General features: G+C 37.3%; 1 non-coding gene and 1 pseudogene across 1 annotated transcript; one reads left to right on the plus strand and one right to left on the minus strand.

Moving 5' to 3' along the window:
- The first annotated feature begins 1,048 nt into the window (after window positions 1–1,048).
- On the plus strand, window positions 1,049–1,155 carry LOC133300628 (small nucleolar RNA R71). Its single transcript, XR_009750079.1, has one exon. It is a non-coding gene; the product is annotated as a small nucleolar RNA R71 (small nucleolar RNA).
- A 7,610-nt stretch (window positions 1,156–8,765) lies between these two features.
- LOC133300615 (lysine-specific demethylase JMJ26-like) overlaps window positions 8,766–26,567 on the minus strand; it is a 38,157-nt pseudogene continuing 20,355 nt past the window's right edge.

Here is a 26,567-nt window from a genome sequence, read left to right on the forward strand (position 1 = left end):
GCATTTTTTTGTTCTTTGAGGGAACGAAATTTTTGTTGATATTTGCCTGCTTTGAGTTGGACTGGTTGGTTGGCTGTTGGCTTCCTTTTCAGGTTCTGGGTTCTGTTCATCTGTGACTGGTAATTGTTGCTGTGCTTTTGGGGCTGCTTCAGGTGCTTCAGTCTGTTCCTTTTCCTTTGGTTGAACTGTGGGCTGTGTTGTGGCTTTCCCACTTCTTAAGGTGACAACTTTGATTTTCTCTGAAGGGGAGATAGGTGTTACTTTTGGCGAGGTTGTTGAAGGAACGTCAGTATTCCCTGCTAGTGATCCTTGTGTTCTAGTTTGAAGGTTGGCAGCAATCTTCCCCAGATGGGACTCAATGTTCCTGACCACTGCATCATTCCTGGTGACATATTCCTTGACATAATTTTCCAGGGTGTTGATGTGTTGGTCATCTCTGTGGAACGAAACGTAGTTGTTTCTCCTTTGTTCAAACGTTCCATTGCTGCTACCTTGCTGATACTGTTGCTGATTGTTGTTGAATGGTCTCTGGTTAATGGGTGGCCTCCATTGGGTGTTGTGGTTCTGATCCTTAATGATAGGTCTTCCAGGGCTTGAATGTGTATTTCGTCCTGCTTGTTGATTGTCTCTGGTGAAGTTCTTATTGCCAAAATTTTCTGCATAACACACCAATGTAGTGGATGGGCAGTCTGTTGAGTCATGAAGGTCACCACAGGCTGAGCATGGTTTTGTTTCAGTTGCTGTGAGTTGTAAGACTTCCATCCTTGGTGTTGCTTGGTCAGCTCTCAGGTTCTTCACTTCATTCATGAGTGATGCCAGCTGGGCTTCCATGGCTGTTTGTTTATCCAGTTCTAGCATGCCTGGCTTCCTTACTAGGCTTACTCTGTCTATTGGCCATTGGAGACATCTTTCAACAGTCCCTTCTATGATTTCGTATCTTGATTCAAGTGTTCCTGTAAAGAAATATCCTCCTGCAGCAAAATCTAGGTGAGATTGAGAAGTATGGTCAAGTCCCTTATAGAAAGATTGTAACACTCCCCAACTCTCTACCCCATGGTTTGGACATTTTCTTATGGTGTCCTTGTATCTCTCCCATGCTTCATAGAGATTTTCTCCATGAAACATTCTGAAGTTAGAGATTTCAGCTCTGACATCAGCTTGTCGAGACATTGGGAGAAACCTCTCTATGAACTTGTTAGAGAGTTCTTCCCATGTGTGGATTGATCCAGGGGTGAGAGTTTTCATCCATGTTTTAGCTTTTAAGCCCAAGGAGTGAGGGAACAACCTCATTCTCATGCTCTCCTCTGTTACACCCTCAGCTTTAAAATTATCACAAATATCTTGGAATGTTGTGAGGTGTGTGTAAGGATCTTCTGCAGGGAGTCCATTGAAGACCCCTGCTTCCCTAATCATGTGGAACATGATAGGTTTTAGTTCAAAATTTGGTGCTACAGGGGGAAGGATTACTCCCATATCTGGTCTGTTCCTGAAAGAAGCAGCCAAAGTTCTGAAGTTCTGTTCAGGAGGAACCTCTTCATTGTTATTATTGTGATCAGCCATGTTTTCAGGAAATTCTTCCCTGAGGTTCCTTCTTCTCCTATGGAGCGTACGTTCTGGCTCAGGATCAAAGAGAAACTCAGGTGCTTCAATGGAGTGGTCAGAGTCTGTTTCAAACTCTTCACTCATAAACCAATAGTACAGGGTATACATATGCACAACAGATTCAGTGATTAAGAGAAAAAAATATAAAAGTAAAGTCAGATATACAGTATATGTGTTAGAAAACAATGCTAAGAACAACAGTTAGTGTTTCTATCCCCGGCAACGGCGCCAAAAACTTGTTGGGTGGTTTGCTGATGGTGGAAAAATATAAGTTCTGATAGGGGACGTTCCTCTGTTCTTGCAGAACACAGATTTGTCTCTTAGTTCCAACCCAAGTGCGAAAGTGCACACATCAAGTAATAAAGGGAGTATTAATGCCCAAATTATCGTTACCACGAGGATAGAGTGCTAATTATTGTTTTATCACTGTTTATAAAGAGTGAAAATGAGAAGAAAAGTTAGTAAATGAACTGTCTGGTCAAACGTTCCCTACTGTCTTGACAACGTTCCTCAAGAACAATAGGTTCAATCTGATGGCAAACAGTTGCTCGCTGCGTTATGTATGTGATCCTTCCTGTTTAGAAGAAGGTGAGATAACAATCATTGGAGTTTTTATAAGTACTAAATAAAATAAAAACTGCTAAAACAGAAATAACTATAATCAAGAGACAACAGGGTGTGGTTAAAACAGTTTAACAGAAGGAACGGATTCACTGCTTCACTCTTAAAGGGGCTGTTTTCTCTGCTCAAGACTTAGCACCTTTTGGCTTTGTCCCAGTTTCTTTGCCTGCCAACTCTGATTACTCAGCTCATGGTCTAGATGGCTCACAAGTTTCCATATTCCTACGGCTCCCTTGACTCCAACAGGTACTTAGTTCAGAACCTTAAAATGGACGAGTTGGCCCCTTATTCCTAAGGTGACCAGTAGCGTTTTTGCCATGACATCTACCTTCCCCCGATGGCTAAGCTGTCTGAAATCCCTTCCTTATGGAAGTTCCTTTCTCAGTATGTACCCAATTTCCATTGGCGCACAATGAATATAGCTTACTTAGCCAAAGAAATACAAAAAGCTTCGGTCAAGAGTTTTGAAAACAGTTCCTTAAGAGTTTCACAGTTTATCCGTTCCACAGATAGTTCAGCTCATAGCTGATAGTTTGAACATAATTATTCTCAACTGAGATCACATAGACCCGTGATTCAGTCAAGAGATAGTTTACAAAAAGAAACAGAAAATGGAGAAAGATGGGTTTTTGCTCGTGAGGAGTCTTGATGGTTGTTTACAGAGAAGAGAAGAGGGGTTGCCACTTAACTACAGTTACAACTTAAAATTAAACTAAGTTACTAACTACTACTAAGTGATCTATTTATAGCTAGAATAAGAGTGGCAAGACTGTAATTCCTTTGGAGTTAGTTGCTTGAATGAGGGGACGGGACTGTGGCAGCAGAGTGTGAAGCTTGCGTGAATTGCTGAATGGAACAGGATTTGGTGATGATTAGCCGTTGTTTGCAGACCTTCCCATGCTTTGCTTCTGTTTTCAGCCAATGAGAACTCTTGATTCTCTGCTCTTCACGTTTCCAGCTGCTCAGTTGGTGCACCGCCTTGCTTTTTAGAAGTCCTTAACTCTACGTTACCTGCAAAGTGTACAGAAGCATTAAATGAATGGAGCAGGTGAATAAATGCGTCTCAGTCTGTTCCCCTTTTAATATATTTTAAAGGAATACGTTACTATCCGTTCCCCCACTGTGTTTTTGTCACAAATGTGTAAAACAAGTTATTTTCGTGCTGAAGTTGCTCATCAGATGAGGGAACGTATGGTATTTTGCCATCAAAATAGGCTTAGATGGGAACGAATTTACGTCCCATCACTGCCTATGTCAATTATAAATACATACAAGACTTAACAAATTCCCTAGTCCAAGAAACAGTACTGAATTCCATGAAAGTTACCTTCCAAGCTCAAAAATCTGATTCACTTGCATGCACCTAATGGTCAAGAGTTGTACGGCTGAACAGAAAAAAGGACAAGAGATTAACCAATTAACAATTCTCCTAGGAAACATGCAAGGGCTGAAGTGGTGGAGGGAAAATGAGAGTTTTGATGTTCAACTCATACCTTCTTTCATGTGCACAAGACTCCCAAATCCGCTAGAGGAAGGCGCTCACCAAGTGAGGTGTGGTTTCCCTCACCCTTCTGCTCTCCAAGAGGCTGAGTTCAGGCTGCATTCAGAGGGAAGGAACTCAAGAAAAGAAAAATAAAACTGAATGGGTACAAAGGAATAGGGAAGCAGAAGAGATACACCAATCACTCCTCCTAGTTGTTCGGTCGTTCGCACCATGGGAGAGGATTGAAGGATGTGTGCTTATGTTTTCATGCTCCCTCCTAATGATGTGCGACTTGTGGAAAAAGGATGGGAAAGAAAGAATATGCAAGGTTGTTGTTTGGGGTTCGGCCGAGTATGTGCATGAGAAGAAAGAAATTGTGAGCTAGTTAATGGATTCTTCTTCATGGAGGTTTGCGGTCTTGTAAGAAGAAAATAGGGTGCTTGACTTCTAAACACAATGACCCACAAGAAGGAAAATCAGAATTGTTTGCTCCCACTATGCGCATGATGATGGAGGGATAAGGTTGGACATGTGTCTACTCCTTGGCCAATCAAGAGTAAGTATGCAGATTTTGTTTTGGGATAAGCTAAGGATCATGAGTGGGAAAGATATAGGGCTGACTTAATCCCCAATTTTAGAGGCTTGGGCCGTGGCCCATAATGAAATTGGATCCAATAATTTCCCTAAGCCATATTGTTTCATGTAGCTACTAAGTTGTAACTAGAGTTTTTCATAAAAAGTACTTGAAAGTATTCCTATCCTACGCCTACTTAGATTTTTAATTAGTGGCATGCATTCACATCCAGCATGGCATTTTAAATAACTTCCTAATGGGTCACCTATCTCATGCAATATACTATTAATTATTATTTCATGTTCCCACTAGGTAGTAACTAGGGTTTCTACATATATTGCAATTAAACTTAATACTATCCTTTTTTAACTAGTGTGTTGAATTCTTAAATATATATATATATATATATATATATATATATATATATATATATATACTCACTTATAATTGCAATTAAAATAATTTTCCTAACTTAAAGTAATTCCACCCTAAATATATATTGAATTCGAATTCAAAGCATGCTTCCACATTCCTAATTGCAATTTATATAAGTTCCTAATTATGCGGGATGTTACAATAATTCAAGGGGACATATCCGGATATCACAAGTCTCATATCCGGATAACAATATCCGGATATCGTATCTGGATATTTTGCGACAAAATGCAGTTCTGCATTTTCGCGAAGATATCCATCTAAGGTTCCATTTTTATCACTTCTACACGTCCAAGAATTCATTTTTAGATATATTTAGGCCAGTGTTCATGTTAGTTACTTAATCATATCGTTTTACATGCCAAGACTTATCTTTAACATAGAAAATCATGAACAAAGGTTGGGAAAGTATACCAAGCTCTCAAAACAGAGGAAAGGCAGTGGCTTGAAGCTTCCTATACCATTATACAATGCTGCTACCAAGAGACCACGAAAATGGTTCACAAGATTGGTTCTTTACTCCACAAAATGGCTTCTTGCATCAACACATACAAAGGAAATGGCTCCCACTCTACCAAAAAGTGAAGTCATCCCACAAACCTCACAACTCAGAGACCACAACTCAGAAATTGAGTGACTTCCCCCCTCCTTAAGCTTGCTCACTCACAACTATGGTGGTTTGGTGAAGGAAGCTTGGAAAAAGATGATCACTTGGGCTCACAAGAGGAAGAGAGAAAGGTGACAAGCTTGGAGAACTCAAGTTTCAGAAAAGAGGCACGTAGGGTGTATTCAAATGCCCTAAAAATCTGTGCCACTTGTATTTATAGCCACATTAAGTTTAATCTGTCGGTATTAGCGCTAATATCTCCCTTAATCATTTTAATCTCAAACTTCATATTCTAAACCTAACCATTTTTCTAGGATTTGTCATATTTTTATTATAATTTTCGCAGCAGTTTGCTGGTACGCGTTTTTACGTAGCCGGTATTAGTTATGACATTAGTTCTCTTTATTATGACTCCAAACTTGCTATACTTGACCTAGATATTATTCTAGGAATATTCATATAATTATTATAATTTTTTGGGTTACTTCATCAGTACGCATTTATACCGTGAAGCGAAACCGATATCTGTATTTTTCGTCAGAAAAGTGACTCTCAACGTTATTAAGCCTTTACTATAATTATTTAAGTCTTCCCATATTTATTCATTCCTTAAACTCAATATTAAATTATTAAAATTCTCAATTTAACGGTGCGGGTTCTTACAAATGGCTTTATCATATATCTTCAATATATGCATGATGCTTTTTGTTCTTGATCAATGTTCTTCTCTTTTAGTTGTTGCCACTTTGTTATTATTAAAACATACCTTGTATCTACAATACCTGCATACCTGGATTTGAAGCCAATAGATTATGATTTGTTTTTTGCATGCATGGTAGAGTTCAAACTTTTTCAAATTGATATGAAAAGTTCTTTTATAAATGAAATTTTTTTCTTTCAGGGGTCTGCGGCCCAATCTACGTGAGATTAGGCCTAACCTAATATATTTACTAAAATAGAAAAAACTTTGGCCTTAGAAAATGGATCATAGACTTACTTTTACAAGGCCTAGTCCATTAGTCTCCAGGTCGGCCTATATTGTACTATTTATTTGAATTAAAATAAAATAAAATTATTATCTGCATAATTTTAATTAATATATATAGGGGAGGGTTCTTTTGACTCCAGAGTAAGACTTTTAAGTCTTACTCCTCATCTTAGTCGTTGATGGACGGAAATCAACGATTATTATTTGTAATGTAATTAATTAATTAATTAATATGACTTCCTAAACCATAACCGTTGGATGAACGGAAATCAAGGGGCTGAGATAAGGGGTAAGACTTATAAGTCTTACTCTGGAGTCAAATGATCTCTTTCCATATATATATATATATATATATATATATATATATATATATATATATATTTCTAAATCTTTTATAGGTATTGAAAGCTTGATAGGCTTGAATAAGCTAATAGGCATAGGACAAGCCTTTTGATTTTATTATGTTTTTGTATACCGACTCTAATTACCTCTTTGATGCGAGTCAGTCCCCCAGGTATCCCCATAAGCTTTAACTCTTTGAGTTGGCTATGAGATTAATCACAAGTTAGGGTCTAGTCACAATTAAATCTCTTCGCCCCTCCCCAAAGATGTATTTGATGGAAATCGAACTCAAGTTCTCTTCTCATCCATTTAGCTTGCGTTGCCAACTAAGGTGCACAATTTGGTGGTTTAAATATAGGTCAAGTCAAGCCTATAAGGGCAAACTCAAAATATTTTATATAGGTTTGACCTATTTAGACTAAAATCTAGCCTGACCCAGCTTATTGACACCCCTAATTATAAGATATTATACTATAATAATTATAGTTTTAGCGAACAAATTAGAAGATTTTTTTATGGTTAAAAAAAACTTTTTATGTATGTAAGCAATATGCTTTCAAGAAAATGACCATTGAAGAAAAAATACCACTCCTTGTAATGGCAATAGATCAATAATAATGCCTAAAAGCCCTTTTTGGTAAGAGAAAAATGGAAATAACTAAGAGGTGTTTGATTTGTGGATTTAATGGTTTTTTACTGTAGGAGACAAAATTATCTCCTATACACACATAAAAATGTAGGGAAATGCTACTCTCATTTTACATGAGAGTAGTTCTCTCATGTCACATAGAGAAGTCACATGGGACCCACCATTAAAGGATAAAAAAGAAGAAGAAAAAAGAGTGGGTGGAATTTTCAAAGTGAAATAACATAAGATAATTATCTCATGTAAAATGAGTAGTATTTTCCAAAAATGTATGGAGCTAATGTGAGGCTATGTAAAGAGAAGAGGAAAAAAAAATATGGACCCCGCACATTTTTATGTATATATAAGAGATAAAATTATCTCCTACAACAAAAGAGATATTAAACCCTTGATTTGTTTTCAGTTTCTATTTTGAATTCAAATGTTATTACAATTACAATATTATCACATTAGAGATATACTTTACTGATTTTCGGATTATTTTTTTCAATTAAGATGAATAAATTTATCCTTAAGATTGAAATAGTCTTTTTATAAATATACAAGGATAAGACTCCCTATAAGGATTTGCCCTCATACCTATTCTCGTTAGTCAAATTTAAATGTGGAGTAATTTTAGTAATTAAGAAGAACAATTTTCCTACCGCTTGAAACAATAGTTGTTAGTTAAGAAATTTTATTTGAATCTATCACAACAGTAACATGCTTTGTTTCGCATGTGCCCGCAAGTTGGACAATGCTAGGCAACGGCTTTGTTTCTGCTAGGATAGGAGATTAAGCTATACGCTTGTCTGCTCAATAGCCCATTAAAGAATCTTCTGAGTTTCTATACAATCAACTAGAGAAAGATGCATCAGTATTGATCTTAATTTGTCTCAACCGGGGTGGTGGGTCCAAAACTCTTGTGCTCCGAAATTCTGCTTTAGAATCCTCCAAAACGATTGCATGCTAAAACTTTGAGACAGCAATGCTAGTTTTGATTCAATCTTTAGGACTAATATACAAAGCTAAAAAATTAGCCCATTTCTTTTACTAAAAAAAAAACTATATAAAATTATTAATATAATTTTCACCTAGAAACTTTTGGATTAAATTGACCTTTACACCTTATATGACGGTGTCAAATTTTGCTGAACATTCAAATTTTATAGCTTCAAAAGATTAAGGAAACACTTCACAAATGCCTCAACCTGATACAGAAATTGAAAGTAGGGGCAAGTAAACGTCCTTGAACCAAATCATATTCCACAACGAGGTGATCACGTATTTCTATTTACTTATCACGTTCTGGGCTGGGGGAACGATTAAGTCTAATTGAATATAATATCCTTCTACCAAGATTCAACAGTACTATATTTGTATATTTTTATATTTGTCTTTTGCGCGGAATATGTTGAGAAGCAAAAACAAGAAAAAGACATGACATCGAATCAGCAACCCCAACATTTTGCAAAACATAAGGCAACAAGGGAAACTTAGAATATGCATACAGAAGTTTTAAATAGTACAACGCTCACATCAGCATCTGCCTGTAAACTTGATTAAGCCTACATATTAGCAACTTAGGGATACAAGTGGGTATACTTAAATGCACACCATTACAAATCGGTATATAATGTTTCAAAAGTACCTCTTCAAGGTGTGCTGTAGAGAACAAAATATGGAACGGTTGGGATATGTAGAACCTAAGATATCACACCTGAATAAGCTAATGATTCAACAAATTTACACTTCGAACTGTGGCTGTAATCAGTTCCAGATATATTTACTATGCAACCTCGGTTTCCCCAGACCTGTAAATTGAATGACAATCATCAATATCGTAAATGATAGATACAATGAATGCAAATCTAAAATCACGAGCCTAAAGAACATAACAAAAGATGCCGAGAACAGTAGAGAGAATCTGATAGGAACTAGGCATTTTAATACAGAGAAATAGGAATAAACCCCTATTACAAAGATCAAAATCATTCACAAAACAAGAAAAGGAGAGAGAGAACACAAGGGCATGCAAACCTCCCTGCCCAAAGGTCCCAAAACTCACTCAATGACTGGATTCCCCTGTCCCTTACCTCTCCCTCCCTCTTATCTTTGCTTCAAACTGTTTCTCCTTCCTTCCCACCCTCCTTGCCTCCTAGGCAAGGCTTTTACAACCCAAATCTCTCTTCATCCCCTTACTGATAATTCCAACGTGCCCCAAGAAAAAAAAGATTCAGCTTGTCTTCAAGCTGAAGATTTGAGGGGGGAAAAGGACAGCTAACAAGACTTTTCCCAAAGATCCCACTACTTGAAATACAAGGACCAACTTAAGCATAATAACTTCCACCGGCCTTCATTTGTTTTTTCGAGATACAAAGAAAAACTCAAAACAAAACTACACAGCACACATCCTAGGGAGCCGTACTCCCATAGCATCATCAAAAAGAAAGTGAATGCAATCTGCTGGAGGCGACAAAAATCATGCCAAGTATAGTGCTGCTAACCAATCAAACACATAATTCCCATCCTTACGCGTGTAGGATAGTTGCACATCCCAGCCATAGTTAAAAAGACAGAGAATCCTGTTAAAAAAGGGAATATTGGATGTTGCACATCACATCCTTGTGTATAATAGGATGTTTAGCCACAAGTGAGTCCCCTTCAACCTGGACCTTCCATTATCCTTTCCTCCAAGTCATCTCCATACCCAACAGGAATCCACAAAGCTATGTTGTAAGTGAATTACTAGTAGGGGTGTTCAAAATATCCAAATTATTCAAACTGGTCAAATTATTCAAAATATCCAAATTATTCAAAATGGAAATGGAATGGAATATGTTTCGGATATTGAAAATATTTAGATCTTTTAATTGACTACTTGGAATTTTTGTTTGTTTTGGAGCAATTCTTTATTATTATTGATTGTTTTTTATTTTTTAGCATCTATATGTGTGGTATATCCAGGTTCTATTAATCTATTCTACTGTTTCCGCCACTGCAACCTGCTATAGCGCTTTTCAGGGTTGGCCGCAACAGGCCACAATCCGCTTTTAACTACTATGGTTTTAAACAAATACCGCTTCTTACCGTGTATAGAAATTCGGTTATCCACTATTTTACAAAACATATATCTGCGGTTACCCAAACCAATTTTTTTTTTCTTTGAATTCAAAATTACAAATACCCAAATATTGAGGAATGAGATTGGTGAACCCTAATTCTTTTGATGTTCGTGGTGGCGTTCTCTGGCATATGGCATAGCATCTGTCCATTTGTGACAATCTGGGTAATTTCTCTTTCTTCCTTTGTTTCGTTTCAATTGTTGGAAAGAATCAATGTGAATCTATGTTTCGAAGAAATTATCGGGATCTTAACTGAACCACTCTACTCTTAAGGCTGAACCCACCACCATTATTTCTCTCCCTTCTTTCTCGGTGTGGGTTGGTGTTGCTCCTTTTTGGATTTCAGTTTTTCTTTGCTGTTGATTGCAAAATTGGGATTTAGATATACAAACGAGTGACTCTTCATTTCTCCTTTTTATGATTTTGGGTAATTTTATTAAGTTTGAAGTCAAGCTGATCTTTTCATAGAAGTGAGCATTAGTAAAAATGGAAAGCTGCAGTTCATCCAAATTTAAAATCGGTTTTGACCGACCGATTTTAAATCAAAACCGGTTATGAAAACCAAACCGTTTAAAACCGGTTCAGTTCAGTTTTTGTCAAAAACCAAACCGAACCGCTCTATGCACACCCCTAATACTAGAACCCACGTATTTTGTGAAGCCTAGAATTCAGTGCCCTTGATTCCCCTAATACTAGAACCCACTTATTTTGTGAAGCCTAGAATTCAGTGCCCTTGACTCTCTAAGAACACTTGCTCAGCTTGATCAGAGGCCATCCATAGAACTTGAGCCATCCACATTCAATTTAACCCACCCCATTAAAGGAAATTTCCACCGAATAAAACGCTCTTCCCTTTTATGACCATAAAGACTACTTTTTAAAGATTTATCTGTTTGAAATATAAGCTGCAACCCAGCTTGTTTTTGAGTAAAATCCTCCAGTTATAATGTTTTGGACGCGATTTCCACAAATTATCTTGTTAGGTCAAAAACATGAACTGATAGATGAATATGAAAAGAAAAAAAAATGAGGAACAGAGCCTCTTGTTAAATTATATTTATTTGGGCTGAATCTAGTCGAGTTAGTAATCCTTTTGGGCCATTTAAATTGTTAATGTAGTATGTGCAAGAAATCCCAATTGAAAGAAAGAAGGATTATAAAGTGCTGGACTTCCATAAGCAACTATATTAGATTTCTTATGAAAATGAACGAAAGGAAGGGGAAATCTGAGTGAGAGAGAGAGAGAGAACATTTTGGAACTTAGCCATTGTATTGCATGCGTAAAAAAGGAAGTTAAGGGCTTGTTTGAATTCTGTTTAGGGTTTAGGGTTTTCTAGAAACAAAAGAACTTATTTGTTAAAGCTAGTTTTGTAAAAATAATTCTAAGAATTATAACTGTTTTTAAATTTTTAGAATCAAATTTAAAGAACATATATGAGTTGTTCTTGTTTTATATTTTGACTTTTAACTTTTAAAACAAAAAAACACAGAAACACTTATTTCATTAACTATTCTACACAACAATTTTAAGAACAAAAAAACCAAAACACAATCAAACAGATCCTAAGTCACTAAAATCAGGACCACTAAGATAGAAATACTAGTCTAAGCTGATGACTCTTAATAACAACAGCTAAACTAAAAGTGGTTTAACAAAACGCAAAGCTTAAAAACCATAATCAAGTGATCCCAAGACTAGGATAACTATATGTACACAACAACCAAAGAAATTATAGTGGATAACTTAGCTATAACTCTTCCTCTAAGATCAGGGACATGAGTGACAATGAGTTCCTTAGCTCTTTGTAGAAGGGATTTGATCAATAACTCTTTCTCTAACAAAAAGAATATCTAGCTCCAAATGCTTAGTACGAGCATGAAGAACTAGGTTGTGATAGTGCGATTGCACTAAGGTTATTAGAAAACACATGGGGAGTGAGCAATGGCATATGTAACTCATGTAGAAGGGATTTGATCAACAAAACTTCAGCACAAGAGCCAAACTTCGGTATTCAGCTTCAGCTGTGGATCTAGCAACCAAGGTTTGTTTCTTGGACCACCATGATACCACATTGGGACCCATAAAGATGTAGGAACAAGATGTAGATCTGTGATCATCTGGGTTATTTGCCTAGTCCGCATCACAAAAAGTTGTGAGAGAAAGGCTGCTTTGGATTGGCAGCACAGAGATAAGCCAAAAGTGTTGGTTCCTTGAAGATGAAGATACCGCAAAATACGCTTACCCACCTTCCAATGATCCTCTAAGGGCTGGCTCATGAACTGACAGACTTTGTTGACTGCAAAACTGATTTCAGGCCTTGTGATTGTTGCATATTAAAGACCCTCAGCAATGGAGAGATAGAGATAAGGATCAAAGAAGTAATTGGAACCAAACTTGGACAATTTACAATTAGAAGGCATGGGAGTTGAGATGGGCTTTGCTTCATGCATTTTAGCCTTGGAGAGAAGATCTCTTACATATTTTGTCTGAGTCAGAAATAAGGGGCCAAAGAATCTCCGTTTCACTTCAATGCCAAGAAAATAATCAAGTTCCCCAAGGTCTCTAAGTGCAAAGGCGGAATTTAGTCGAGAGATCAAGTTCTATATAAGAGAGGAGACATTGCCAATAACAATGATATCATCTACATAAACCAACATGTAGATACATTTAACATCAGTTTTATAAATGAATAAAGAAAGATCACAAGAAGTTGTATGTGGCTGAGAATTCTCTGCATGGGTTTATGAGAAAATCTTCATCACTGTTGTTTTGCATCACTTTTGCATTAAAATATGGTTCCTATATGGAAGTAGGTGGCCCAAATATGTTTTAAAAGCTTAAAAAACCAAGTAATACCAATACTGAATCTAGTCTGCCCATGAAGTCAGAGAAGGAGCCCAGCCTTTGCCCTTCTTCTCTTCCTCTCTGTAAAGAACCTTGAGATACACCACCCCAAAAGTTAGCTCAAAGGGTGGAAGTGTCCAAGGCCTTATAAATTAGTTACACATACAACCAATGTGGAACTATATATCTCAACATTGTTCTTTACACTCTCTTTCACAAGCCTTCCTAGCCACTGATTCTTCACATCGCAAAAACCTATCCTCCTCCTCAAGGTTGTCAAGATCGAGATCTTACCTAAGATCAGAAGAAGGTAGCAAGATCATAAATCGTGGGATCAACACGGATCGTATGATCTTATATCCTTAATTTTAATTATTAAAAATAATATTTATACATGTAAAATCAGAGCCAATCGATAAGATAAAATTCAAAATTCAAACATAGCCAATAAACTATAAACGGATAACATTTAAACAAAAAATCAGAACCAAAAAAAGAGACACAAGCAGATATCATTGCAGACTCTAAAGATAAAAAATAATAGATATAAGCAGTTAAAAATTGAATGATAGAAGACAAAAAAAAAAAAAGAATACTTGAATATAGAATAACAAATTTCACATATACGAAAAAATGTAAAGAACCAATTCAACCCAAAAGCTTAAGTTGTTGGGTGAGGGCCTCTTTAATAATTTATATTATACTCTAACATGCCCCCTCACAAGAGAGCCCATTGGACTAGAAAGGTGAATGATGCATCAGGCTCAACCTACCTGTGCTAAGAAATTCCACAAAGAAAATAAGGGGCGGCAAGGATTGAACCCGGAACACGAGGCTCTGATACCAACTTGAATGTATAATATTGAACTATGTAATATCTGTACAAGAGTTCTCTATTTAAAGAGACTGAAAGGCCTAATGGGCTAAGCCCAAAATACACTTCTAGAGTATTGTAGCTAATACAAATAAATAAATAAAATTTTAATATTTACAACAAAAAATTTAAAAGACACATCGACATGCAACATACATTTTTTATTAGGCTTTTGAAGAAATCAAATAACCATAATAGGCAAAACCCAACAAACAGTTGCACCTGTTGAACCCAAATGGTCGCAGTCTCGCATAATCCAGTCGATTGATAGACCCAGGAAGGAGGAGGCCGCACCATCACATAAGGTAGAAGCCAATCACAAAAAGGTGAAGGTCACACAGTCAAAAATCTAGAAAGGAGGTGGTCTTGCAGAGAAAATGGTTGCAGAGAAGAGAGAACACAACGGTGCATAGGGCTGTTGCAGAAAGTAGGGTTCTAGTTTTATGAAATTTATTATTTTAATTTTTGGGTCATCAGTTTAAGATCCAAGTCATTAGTACAAACTTCGGATTTGGGGTTTTCTTTTTCCTTTTTTCCAAAAACATTGAAACGATCGTGCAATCCCATTGATTTTATGATCTTCCCTCAAAGAGTGCAGAAGAAAGCAAGAGAAGAGAGAAACTGAGACGAGAGAGAGAGTGAACAGTTCATTGTATTCAGATTATGAAGTAAAACAATACACGTGTGCTCTTATACAAAGGACACAAGAGACACGTCATCTAAGTCAGTTACAACAATATAAAGTGATCATTTACAAAAGTACCCCTATACACTAATATGCCCCCTCAAACTCAGGGTGGATGGAGCAAAGAATGAGAGTCCATCACCGTGAGTTTGTCCCTTAAGACAGCAAAGCGAGAGGCAGGAAGGCTCTTGGTAAGTGTATCAGCAATTTGATCCAAAGCTGGAACATGACAAACACGTATATCCTTAGAAATAACCCTCTCTCTAACAAAGAAGATGTCTAACTCCATATGCTTTGTTCTGGCATGAAGGACAGGATTGTGTGATAGAGACACAGTGCTTAAGTTGTCACAGAGAATGAGAGGAGTGTTGAACCGAATATGCAGCTCATGGAGAAGAGATTTTAGCCATAGGACTTCAGCAGTAGCCAGAGCTAGACTTCGATATTCTGCTTCAGTGCTAGAACGAGCAATCAAATTCTGTTTCTTGGACCACCAAGAAATTAAGTTTGAGCCAAAAAATACACAAGCTCCTGAAGTAGACCTTCGATCATCCGGGTCACTTGCCCAATCAGCATCACAAAAGGTTGTGATTGTGAACAGACGACCAGGATCACAAGGTTTTAGTAGCATTCCATGATGCAGAGTTCCACAAAGATACCGTAAAATACGTTTGACAGCTGCCCAATGTTCTTCAAGAGGTTGTGACATAAATTGACATGCTTTGTTCACTACGTAACTGATCTCAGGACGAGTAAGAGTTGCATATTGCAAGGCTCCTACTATGGATCGATAAAAGAAAGGATCAGAGTGATAATTGGATCCATACTTTGAAAGTTTGCAGCCAGATGGCAGGGGTGTAGATATGCCTTTAGCTTCAGCCATGTTGGCTTTAATAAGTAAGTCACGGATGTATTTAGATTGAGAGAGAAGTAGTGCTCCCGAAGATGTTTTCTTCACTTCTATGCCAAGGAAAAAATCAAGATCACCTAGATCCTTTAATGGAAAGGCAGCATTCAATTGCTAGATCACAGACTCAATGAAGAGGGAGTCACTGCCAGTGATGATTATATCATCCACATACACCAAGAGAAATACACACTGAGTTGACCTCTTGTAAAGAAACAGGGAGGGATCACATTTGCTAGCTACAAAACCCATATGCAGTAAGCAGGTTTTGAGCTTGTCAAACCAAGCCCTAGGGGCTTGTTTTAAACCATAGAGTGCCTTGTGTAATCTGCAAACAAGAGACTTGTTAGATGCTTCAAAACCAGGGGGTTGTTGCATATAAACCTCCTCCTCAAGAATGCCATTAAGAAAGGCATTATTAACATCTAATTGCCGAAGCTGCCAACCAAAGGAAATGGCAATGGTAAGAATGGTCCGGATGGTGATGGGCTTCACAACTGGAGAAAATGTTTCAGTGTAATCAAACCCAGCCTGTTGATGAAAGCCTTTAGCTACCAACCTTGCCTTATATCTTTGAATAGAACCATCAGGATTTTCTTTAACCCGAAAAACCCACTACACCCAATGGCTTTTCTGTTTGATGGAAGGGGAACCAAGGACTAGGTTGAGTTAGCTTGGAGAGCATTAAACTCAGATTGCATGGCAGAAAGCCAATGAGGACAGGTCAAAGCCTTTTTAATGGAAGTAGGTTCAAGAGATGTTAAAAGAACCTGGGACATGTGTGCAGTTTTAGAACGGGTTTTAATAGAGTGTGTGGGAGATGAATGTAAAGGACCAAAAGGGACATACTCAGAACCAGAAGAAGGTGAAGATGAAGGACTGAAAGATATAGATTGAGAAGAGAAAGAATCAGATGAAGAACTTGGACTGGAGGAGACAGAACCAGAAATAGAAGTACCTGATGGAAGGGCATGTTGAGGAGAGTGATGCTCACTGTTTGGAGTTGAAAATTCTGATGGGGAACCTTGACTTGAAGAGGGTGTGGTTGATACTGGGAGAGGAGAGTACCCTGTGAAGTAGGTGAGCCATTATTGATTGCATCAAGAGAATTATAAATTGTTCCTTGCTAATTTGAGATGCTCGAATTTGGTGATGGTATTGTAGAAGACAGCAGAGGAATTAAATTGGAAACAGACACATGGGGGTCACTAGGAGTGGGTGAGGGACTTGAATTAAACCAAGAAGAATATGGGAATTTTGTTTCATTGAACAGAACATCTTTTGAAACAGAAAGTTTGCCTGATGAATTAAGGCATTTGTAACCTTTATGATTGGGAGAATACCCAAGAAAAATACATTCACTGCTTCTAAAATCCAATTTGTGACTGTTGTATGGTCTCAAGAAAGGGAAACATGCACAGCCAAAGACCTTAAGGGATTTGTAGTCAGGTGCAATTTTGTGTAACTGGGTGAAAGGGAGTTGGCAGAAGACCATTTCCTTGTGACTGTGTAGCAACATTGCAGTGGTGTTGACCAGAATTTTAAGACTGATTGGCCGTCAACAAGACTTGAGGTTGATTCTGAGTTTGAGGCCTGTTGTACTGGTAGGATCTTTGAAAGGAAGGTTGAGTTGGTGTGAAAAACTGAGGAGCTTCGGAAAGAGAAAGTTCAGGTACAAAGCTTTCATCAAATCTGTACCAGCATGTTTGAACTCCATGTCCAAACTTATAGCAAAGTTGGCACTGGACACTGCTACGTCCTCTACCTCTTCCTCCTCTGTTATTTCGAGCATAAAACCTTCCTTTGCCTCTGCCATTTCCAATGTTTGAGCCATAGGACCTTTGAATATTTGGATTCTGGTTCTGACTTTGTTGTGTGAACTCAAGAGGAGTTCTATTGGACACAAATCCAGAACCTGATGCATCTTACTGATCAGTGGAAGCCTTTTGCACAACATTTACAGTCATCGAATCCGAAAGAAGAGATTCATTCTGTCTTTCAAGCATCATTTCATGAGACATCAGTTCAACTCTCAAATCGTTGAGAGAATAAGGATTTTCACGTGCTCGAACTGATGTAACAAGAGCATTAAAGTCTGAAGGAAGACCAGCAAGTATTAACTCAGTTTGTTCTTCAAACGAAATAGGACTTTTGATTGCCTTTAGCTCATCACACAGAGATTTCGCATGCCTGAGGTACTCTGCAACAGATCTACTACCTTTCTTGATGGTGCGAAGTTCAGATCTGAGCTGATGAGCTTTGGATTTCATCATACCGTGAAAAAATTTGTGGATCTGACCCACGCCTCATAAGCATGACGAACACCTAGGATCTCGTTCAAGATTTCTTCTGAAACAGTGGACAGAATCCAGGAGAGAAGCATCTGATCTTGACGTAACCACTCTGTATACAGAGATTTACAACTTCATCGGTGCGATTTTGTTCAGATTCATACTGAAGTGGTATTTTAGGGTTAACTAAGAAGTGTTGGAGTTGATGAGAAGTGATTACAGGTTCAACAACCTGATTCCAAAGAAGAAAGTTGCTCTATGTCAGTTTAACAGAGATCTGATGGTTGAACAGTAACGGAGAAGACGAACGAAGTGACGGAGAAGACGAACGATTCTCTGTCGTTGCGTTTCCGGTCGGAGACAGTGACGGAGAAGGTGAAGCGGAAGCCATGGTGAAGACGATCTGTATCAGGCCCTCAGAGAAAGAGCTCTGATACCATCAAAGAGTGCAGAAGAAAGCAAGAGAAGAGAGAAACTGAGACGAGAGATAGAGTGAACAGTTCATTGTATTCAGATTATGAAGTAAAACAATACACGTGTGCTCTTATACAAAGGACACAAGAGACACGTCATCTAAGTTAGTTACAACAATATAAAGTGATCATTTACAAAAGTACCCCTATACACTAATATTCCCCTACGATCCTACTTCTGTTCAATCGTACTTGCGATTTGGATCATTTTTAGGCCAAAGATTGTAGAATCGTATGATCTTGCAATCTAGATCGCAATTTTAACAATAATGCTCCTTCGTATTAAGGTCCTAATATAGTGGTTTAGGCAATTATGGTGTGTTGTTATCCCATGATGTCCGCGAGTGACCTCTGATGAACCGATATCTTGACGGATTTAGCAATAGTATATTGAAGATTCTAATTTCAAATAATATTGTTATATGTTTCTATTTTTAGAGATTCCATTAACTCAAATTAGTTTCCATTTTTTTGTTTCCTAATTTTTAGGGATTTGTTATCTTTAAGGATTATCATGATTGATTTCTTGAAAGGTCATTTTCTTATATATACTATTATACCTTTCATCAATTGAAATAAGAAAAATTAAGTATTTTTCTCCAACTCTAAATTCTATATGGTGGGTTGGCCAGACTTCTCAAAATTCTCACGCACACAATGGTTTTGAATACTCAAACCATCATGAAGTTCAATTCACCCACTGGGCCACAGCAGATCACGTCTCACAGTGCAGCTTTTGTCCCCTTTATTCTTCTTCTCCTGTCTCTAAACATCTTTTTGCATGTTTATGGAGTCAAGCATCCTCAAATCAAGGGATATTGCGTAATTTAGAAAGTGGGTTTCCTCTTCAATCATCACCTCCTCTGCCCTTGGGTCAAAACTTATGTGTTTTCTCCACTTGGATAATCGCAAATTTGTGTGTCTATTTCTGGCTTCCAAACTAATGATTGTTTTCTCTCTTCTTGAGATGCCAATAGTTCCCAGTCCAGTTCATGTATTGCTTCCTAATCCCAAACAAATACTGGTAGATCCTACTCATACTCATGTTGGAAAGCTTGAGCAATGCCCTTTGGAAACTTTCTCAAGTTTCCTTAGGATTGCAAATCACCCTAGAGCTTCCACAACCAACTACAGTTAGTCTTCATTCATTCCTTTCGGGTCAAAGTGCTGCTCAAGGCAGACCAGCCACCCATATGCATTATCTCCTGCAAACACGGGAAATAATGTTGGTCCTTGCATTCCTTCCTCAAACTCTCAAGCGTCTTCTGCAGTTTTCAAGAATTTCCTTTTCCATTCTTGATCAAACTACCAACAGCCCCTAGGATATTGACAGCTCTACTACCAATTGACAAGAACCAGGCAAATTATAGAGAAATACAAATAAACCCGTTACAAAGATCAAAATCATTCAAAAAACAAGAAAAAGAACACTGCTAAATTTCGAGTGTATGCAAACCACCCTTTCCCAAAGCCCCCAAAACTCAGTATATGACTGGATTCCCCTCTCGCCTACCTTTCCCTCTCTTTTGTCATTGTTTCTAACCGTTTCCCCTCCACACTCCTTGATACGTAGGCAAGGTTCTTACATCCCAAATCCCTCTTCTACCCCTTATTGATAATTCCCACATGGTATAACATAGGAGTGCCAAACATAATCGAAGACATTGGAGTGAACAATGTATTCAGCAAATGCAAGTATCATAATCCATACTCAAAGGGCCTGAAGTTTGTAATAACTAACCTTGCTTGCTCCAATTCTCCCACCACAGTAATCATAGCATGTATAGTCATTTTCTTCACCTGTTCCAATGAAGCAGCAATCAAGGGAAAAAAAATTTAAATTCAAATAAGAAACTAATGACATGATCATTCGACACAATTGTTAACAGATTGCCAAGTTCAGTCCCTACTGCTTTTTCGAATTTCAATGAATTAATTCTAAAATGAATAAAATTGGTATATCTAATTAATTGGCAGAAACCCCACCCATGACAAACCAAGGATGTCAGTCACAATTTGATGTGAAGTCAGTGTAATATCAGTTTGGTCCTCCAATCAGAAATATTTTAAAATGATTTGATGTAAAAGAGGACATTGAAAGACCAATTTGATATCAAAAGTTGACATTCAATATCAACATCAACACTACCTTTATCCCAAACTAATTAGGGTCAGTAGTAGATGAACCCAAATGACAGATACGAAAGGATTGAAAAAAGATAAAGAAATAAAAATAAAAAATAAATAAATAAATAATAATATATATAAATATAAAAGTAAAAATAAAAGCGGTGTAAATAAAATATAAAAAATAAATAAGTAAGAGAAAAAAAAGATGGGGAAAGGGAAAAGAGATAAAGGAAAAGAAGAAGAAAAGAAGAAAAAGGGAGAGATGAAGAGGAATTATATTTTTTGGAGGATCAAGATGGGTGTTAGCGATAAAATCAATCAGTGGAGCTTTGTAAGGAAATGAATTGACCAGTGGGTTTACACAATTACGTGGGCCATGTTGGACAACCATTTGTCCCTAACAAAAACACAACAAAAAATATTTGAGATATTTTTATTTTGAACCTATGCAACAGCCCATTTATCGCAATGCAAATCTTCCCCAATGGAACTCATTTCGTATTCAGTGCAGCAAAAGAAATCTTCACAATATAACTATGGCTAGGAAGACAAAACCAGTAAAACTGGAAAAAGGATGAAAATTAAAACATTAAAAGTCAAACCAGGATTTAACCTGGATCAAAATAGAGTCTATTAACATTAAAAGCTTTTCAATTAGTTTACCAAAAAAAAAAAGCTTTTCAATTACACAAAACTACAAAAGTAATAGATGTTAGACTAGGAAAATTGAAATTCCAAAACTGTCATTAAAGTTTTCTGTCTCAGTTAATGCTTTTAAAAGTTTTTTAAATAAACAAGCAGTTAAAAGTTTATATTGTCTATGAACTATGAAATATTAAAACAATGATTATCTTTCCAATCATTTTTGCTGTAATTAATATGTTAGATTATGATGGGCCATGCGCCTGAAAGTTAGTACATTAGTTAGTTTGTTATGGAAACTATTCTAGAATATTCCTAAAGTATAGGATAGAAGGTAGGGAGTGTGTGTAGTGTGGGTATGCATGTATTGAGTGAAATGGAAATGGGGAAAAGGATCTCTTGAGGCCTAGGTCTCCGGCTTTGAGGGTGAGTTGAGACCTTTGGTTTATCTTTTTTGCATTGTCATTGTAATTCTTGTTATCGTTTATTGTTGAAGTTTGTAATTAGGATGAGGAATTTGTTAGGCTCTTGCTGCGTTCCATTAGTGTCTTTGCTTTACAGTAGTGTCTTTGCTTTACAATGTAACCGTAGCTTTATCCATGAATGAAATATACTTGTCATCATCTTTCTACTCTTTATCTGTTTGAATACTGTGATTGACTGTGTGAGTTAGCAATAGGTTCCATCATCTATACATTAGGAATATTCTAGAATAGTTTCCATAACAAACTAACTAATTGATGGAACCTATTGCTAACTCACACGGTCAATAATAGTATTCAAACTGAGAAAAAGTAGAAAGATGATGACAAGTATATTTCATTCATGGATAAAGCTATGGTTATATTGTAAAGCAAAGACACTACTATAAAACAGAGACACTAATGGAACGCAGCAAGAGCCTAACAAATTCCTCATCCTAATTACAGACTTCAACAATAAACGATAACAGGAATTACAATGACAATGCAGAAAAGATAAACCAAAGGTCTCAACTCACCCTCAAAGCCAAAGACCTAGGCCTCAAGAGATCCTTTTCCCCATTCCCAATTTCCATTTCACTCAATACATGCATACCCACAACACACATTGCCTACCTTTTATCCTATATTTTATGAATATTCTAGAATATTTTCCATAACAAACTAATTCACTAACTTTCAGGCCCATGGCCCATCAGATTACTATTAATGAGTGAATTGTTCATCATCCTAGTGGTTGGCAGCAGCACCTGGCAGTATACACATAGTGCTGGAGGTTCAATTCAACAACTGTGAACAACTTGCTACGTACAATTCAAAAGAAAGCACCGTTTGGATTTGGACAAACATGGTTTGAAGGACTAGTCTAACTGACAGGTCTTGTCCAGACCCTAGAACTGCTATTGACTTATAATCCAAATATAACAACGAGCTGAAAGAAACTAACGACAAAATCGAACATGCTATATATCAAAACAATAGAGAGAAAAAAATCAATTCAATTCAAAAGTTTAAGTTGTTGAGTGAGACTACATTGGGCTTGAAGGGTGAACAATGCACAAGTCCACCTACCTGTGCTAAGAAACTACACAAGACTTAATTAATTATTAATCAAATTGAGGGCGGTGAGAATTGAACCCGTGACACTGAGTCTCTGATACCATATAAAGAACCAATTCAACTCAAAAGTTGATGTTGGGTGAAGCTATATTAATGGTTTTATATTTATCTAACACATATACAAGGCTAAATAAAATCAAGAAAAATAGTTTGGCATACCTCCAATTTGTCCTCTGTGGACCAATGATTTATTGGAAGTGTTCGGAATTCCTCTGTCAAACGGAAGCACTCACCAACATTTTCAGGAGACACAAAATCAAGCGCAACCTTAATGCATGACTGCAAAAAGCAGATCCATATCATGGATGTTTATTTACATGGATCACATTTCAGCCATTACTAAATAAAAAGCAACGATGCCAAAAAGAATGAGCTGCTGGTTAAGAAAGCATGCAAATAGAAATAGGAATAAAAAAATAAAAAAGTAATCACATTTTATGTCTCAAAAAGCAAAGGCAAGCTCCCAAAATATTAACTTAAATGAACTGGTAGTGTTCACTTCCTATAATGGCTTGCTTCACTAATGAAGGACATTTACTCAAGGTAGTATGCCAAGATACTTTTATAGTGTGTCAGAACCAACATACCTAATATAATAGAATAATAGCATTTATACACTTCATGGCAAACAAGGAAAAATCATATTTACAATAAAGACGAAGTAAATTCACCATGTGTTTTCATTTTACCTTCAAATTTCTGACTTGGTGAGGACAACCCGCTGGAATAAAAACAGCATCTCCTAGCTTCTGAATAAAAGTCCAGGGCTCAATTCCTACAAGAAAATATAGAACTGTCACCATTAAGGTACAATTCAATCAATCAAACCAGCACCCCCACCCCACCCAAAAAAAAAAATACAGGAAAATTGATAAATTTTACAAACCGTATTCCTCCTTAAGCTTCCTCTTATGCTCCAGAGTCAGATAGAAGGTCTGATCATGGATGGGGTGAAGAACCTACATTATCGAATCACATAAATGAAGAAAATGTGAGAAAAGTAAACTAAGAGAGAAACAGAGAGTGAATCTGATAGAGAAATATAAAACCATTAATGTAACCTCACCCAACAGTTTAAACTTTTGGATAAAATTGGTTCTTTACAAGGTATCATAACCTCGGTGTCAGGGGTTCGATTCTCACCGCCCCCATCTAATTAAAAAATAATTAAGTATTGTGGAGTTTGTTAAGCACAGATAGGTGCGCCTGTAGATTGTCCACCCTTCAAGCCCAATGGGCTCTCGTGTGAGGGGACGTGTTAGAGAAATATAAAACAATTAATGTAACCTCACCCAATATCTTAAATTTTTGAGTTGAATTGGTTCTTTACAAAATTCATAGTTCTGGTCTAATTGTCTTTTTCATTATGAAACTTTGCACCTGCAAACATCAATTTATAAAGATACAAATGAGGATTGTAGAGCAAGCTAGGTTGATCTAACAGCTCTGTAATTAAACTGTAACAGCCAAACGCAAAAGATAACAGCTCAGCAAAACTGTAACTAACAGAATGCTAACAGAAATATTATACCTCAGCATAAACACTAACAGAACAAATTATCTGAGAATGGGCACAGCAGATTACTGCTGCTGAAGTAACTCTTGGTGCTTCTCTAACATATCCCCCATAGAGGCAGGGAGGATGGAGCAGCAGCTGATGATCCGGAACCTTGAGTTTGTCTCATAAGAAGCAAAATCTTGAAGCTGAGTGACTGGTGAATATGTCAGCAATCTCGTCAATGGAAAGCACACGCTGGACAATAAATTGTTGGGCAAGAACTTCTTCCCAAACAAAAAATAGATCCAGTTCCACATGTTTTGTTCTTGAGTGGAGAACTGAATTGTGAGTGTAAAGAACCAATTCAACCCAACAACTTAAGCTATTGGGTGAGGCCACATTAATGGTTTTATATATCTCTAACACGCCGCCTCACACGAGAGCTCACTGGACTGGACTTGAAGGGTGAACAATGCACAAACTCACCCACCTGTATTAAGAAATTCCACAAGAGAAAGTAGGGGGCAGTGAGGATCGAACTCGTGACACCGAGACTCTAATATCATGTAAAGAACCAATTTAACTCAAAAGCTTAAGCTATTGAGAGAGGCTACATTAATTGTTTTATATATCTCTAACAATGAGAAAGGAAAACATGGACTGAGTTATCACAAAATATCACAAGAACTTGTATTGAAATTTGAGAAGGGTTTGAACTCAGAGAATTTCAACAGCAGCAATCGCCAGACTGTGGTATTTTGCCTCTGTATTGGATCTAGCAACCAGTGTCTGCTTCTCGAACAAACAAGAAATTAGGTTCGACCCAAGATACTAGAAAGCGCGGAGTGTCAATCATTATGATTCGAGTCCCATTCAGCATCTCATCAGACCACCAAAGAAAGAATGTCTAGGTGCAGCAGGATCCGTAACTAACCCATGAGAAAGAGTGCAGAATGTCTAGGTGCAGCAGGATGCAAAACTATAACCCATGAGAGAGAGTGCCTTTTAGATAACTCATAATGTGTTTCCCAATTCTCTAGTGATCTTCAAGATGCTGAGCAAGAAGTGGGCACACTTTCTTGACACTATAGGCAATTATAGGGCTGGTTAAGGTAGCATGCTGCAATGCACCAATTATGGATTTATAAAAGTGAGGATCTTCAGACATAATCAGCCCTATGTTTGGATAATTTACACCCTCCAGGCATAGGTGAAGGGATGCCTTTGGCTTTATACATGCCAGCACTAGACAGTAGATCTCAAATGTATTTAGCTTTGGACAAAACCATGGAACCATTAGGAAGCTTCTTAACTTCTATGCCAAGAAAGTAGTCGAGAGTCCCTGACAATATTAGAGCACATGCATCATGAAACTTAGATATAAGCAGCTGAATCACTAGAGAATTTGAACCAGTGATTATGATACCATCTACATAGACAAAAATATAGATGTAGTATCGGTGCGAAGTATGAATAAAGAAGGGTCAAATTTAATAGAGCAAAATCCAAGATGAACAAGAGTTGGCTCAAACATTTCAAACCATGTGCTAGGTGCTTGCTCGAGGCCATATAGGGTTTTGTTGAGCTTGCAAACTAGAGAATTCTCTTGAAGACATGTAGACTTCCTCGTGGAGTTGCTATCCATAGAAGGCATTATCGACGTTGAGTTGTTGCAAAGTCCAATTATTAGTGACAGCTAAGGTTAGCATAATACGAAATGAAATAAGTTTAACAACGGATGAAAATGCTTCACTGTAATCAAAGCCATGTTGTTAGTGAAACCTTCTTGCCTTCGGTCAGGCTATATATATTTATGAATAGATACATCAAGATTATTTTAAAGCAAAAAGCCCATTTACATGAAACGGCTTGCCTAGGAAGCAAGGGAACAAGAGTCCATTCATTATTGGCTTGGAGGGAAGTGAACCCGTCTTGCATGGCCTTGAAGTAATTAGGATCTTGCTTGTTTCACTGTATTAGGCTCCATATGAGTAAGTAAGACAGTGCGAGCAAAGGGCTTGGATCTGGTGACAATAGAATGAGTGGATGGAAGAGTGCCAAGGGAAGATGATGGTTGATAATTAGAGGTAAATGAGAAAACAACAAATGAGGTGGAGGAGGAAAGAGTGTGTACAAAATGCAGATGATGAGAGGATGAGGCAATAGATTGAGGATGGACAAAATTTAGAGCAAAGTAAGGAGTAGACGGTGAGGAAGAA

Source organism: Gastrolobium bilobum, unplaced genomic scaffold, assembly GCF_033153095.1.
Source record: "Gastrolobium bilobum isolate Gb01-03AN ecotype WA unplaced genomic scaffold, APGP_CSIRO_Gbil_v1 utg34045, whole genome shotgun sequence".
In the NCBI taxonomy this organism is placed as follows: Eukaryota; Viridiplantae; Streptophyta; class Magnoliopsida; order Fabales; family Fabaceae; genus Gastrolobium; species Gastrolobium bilobum.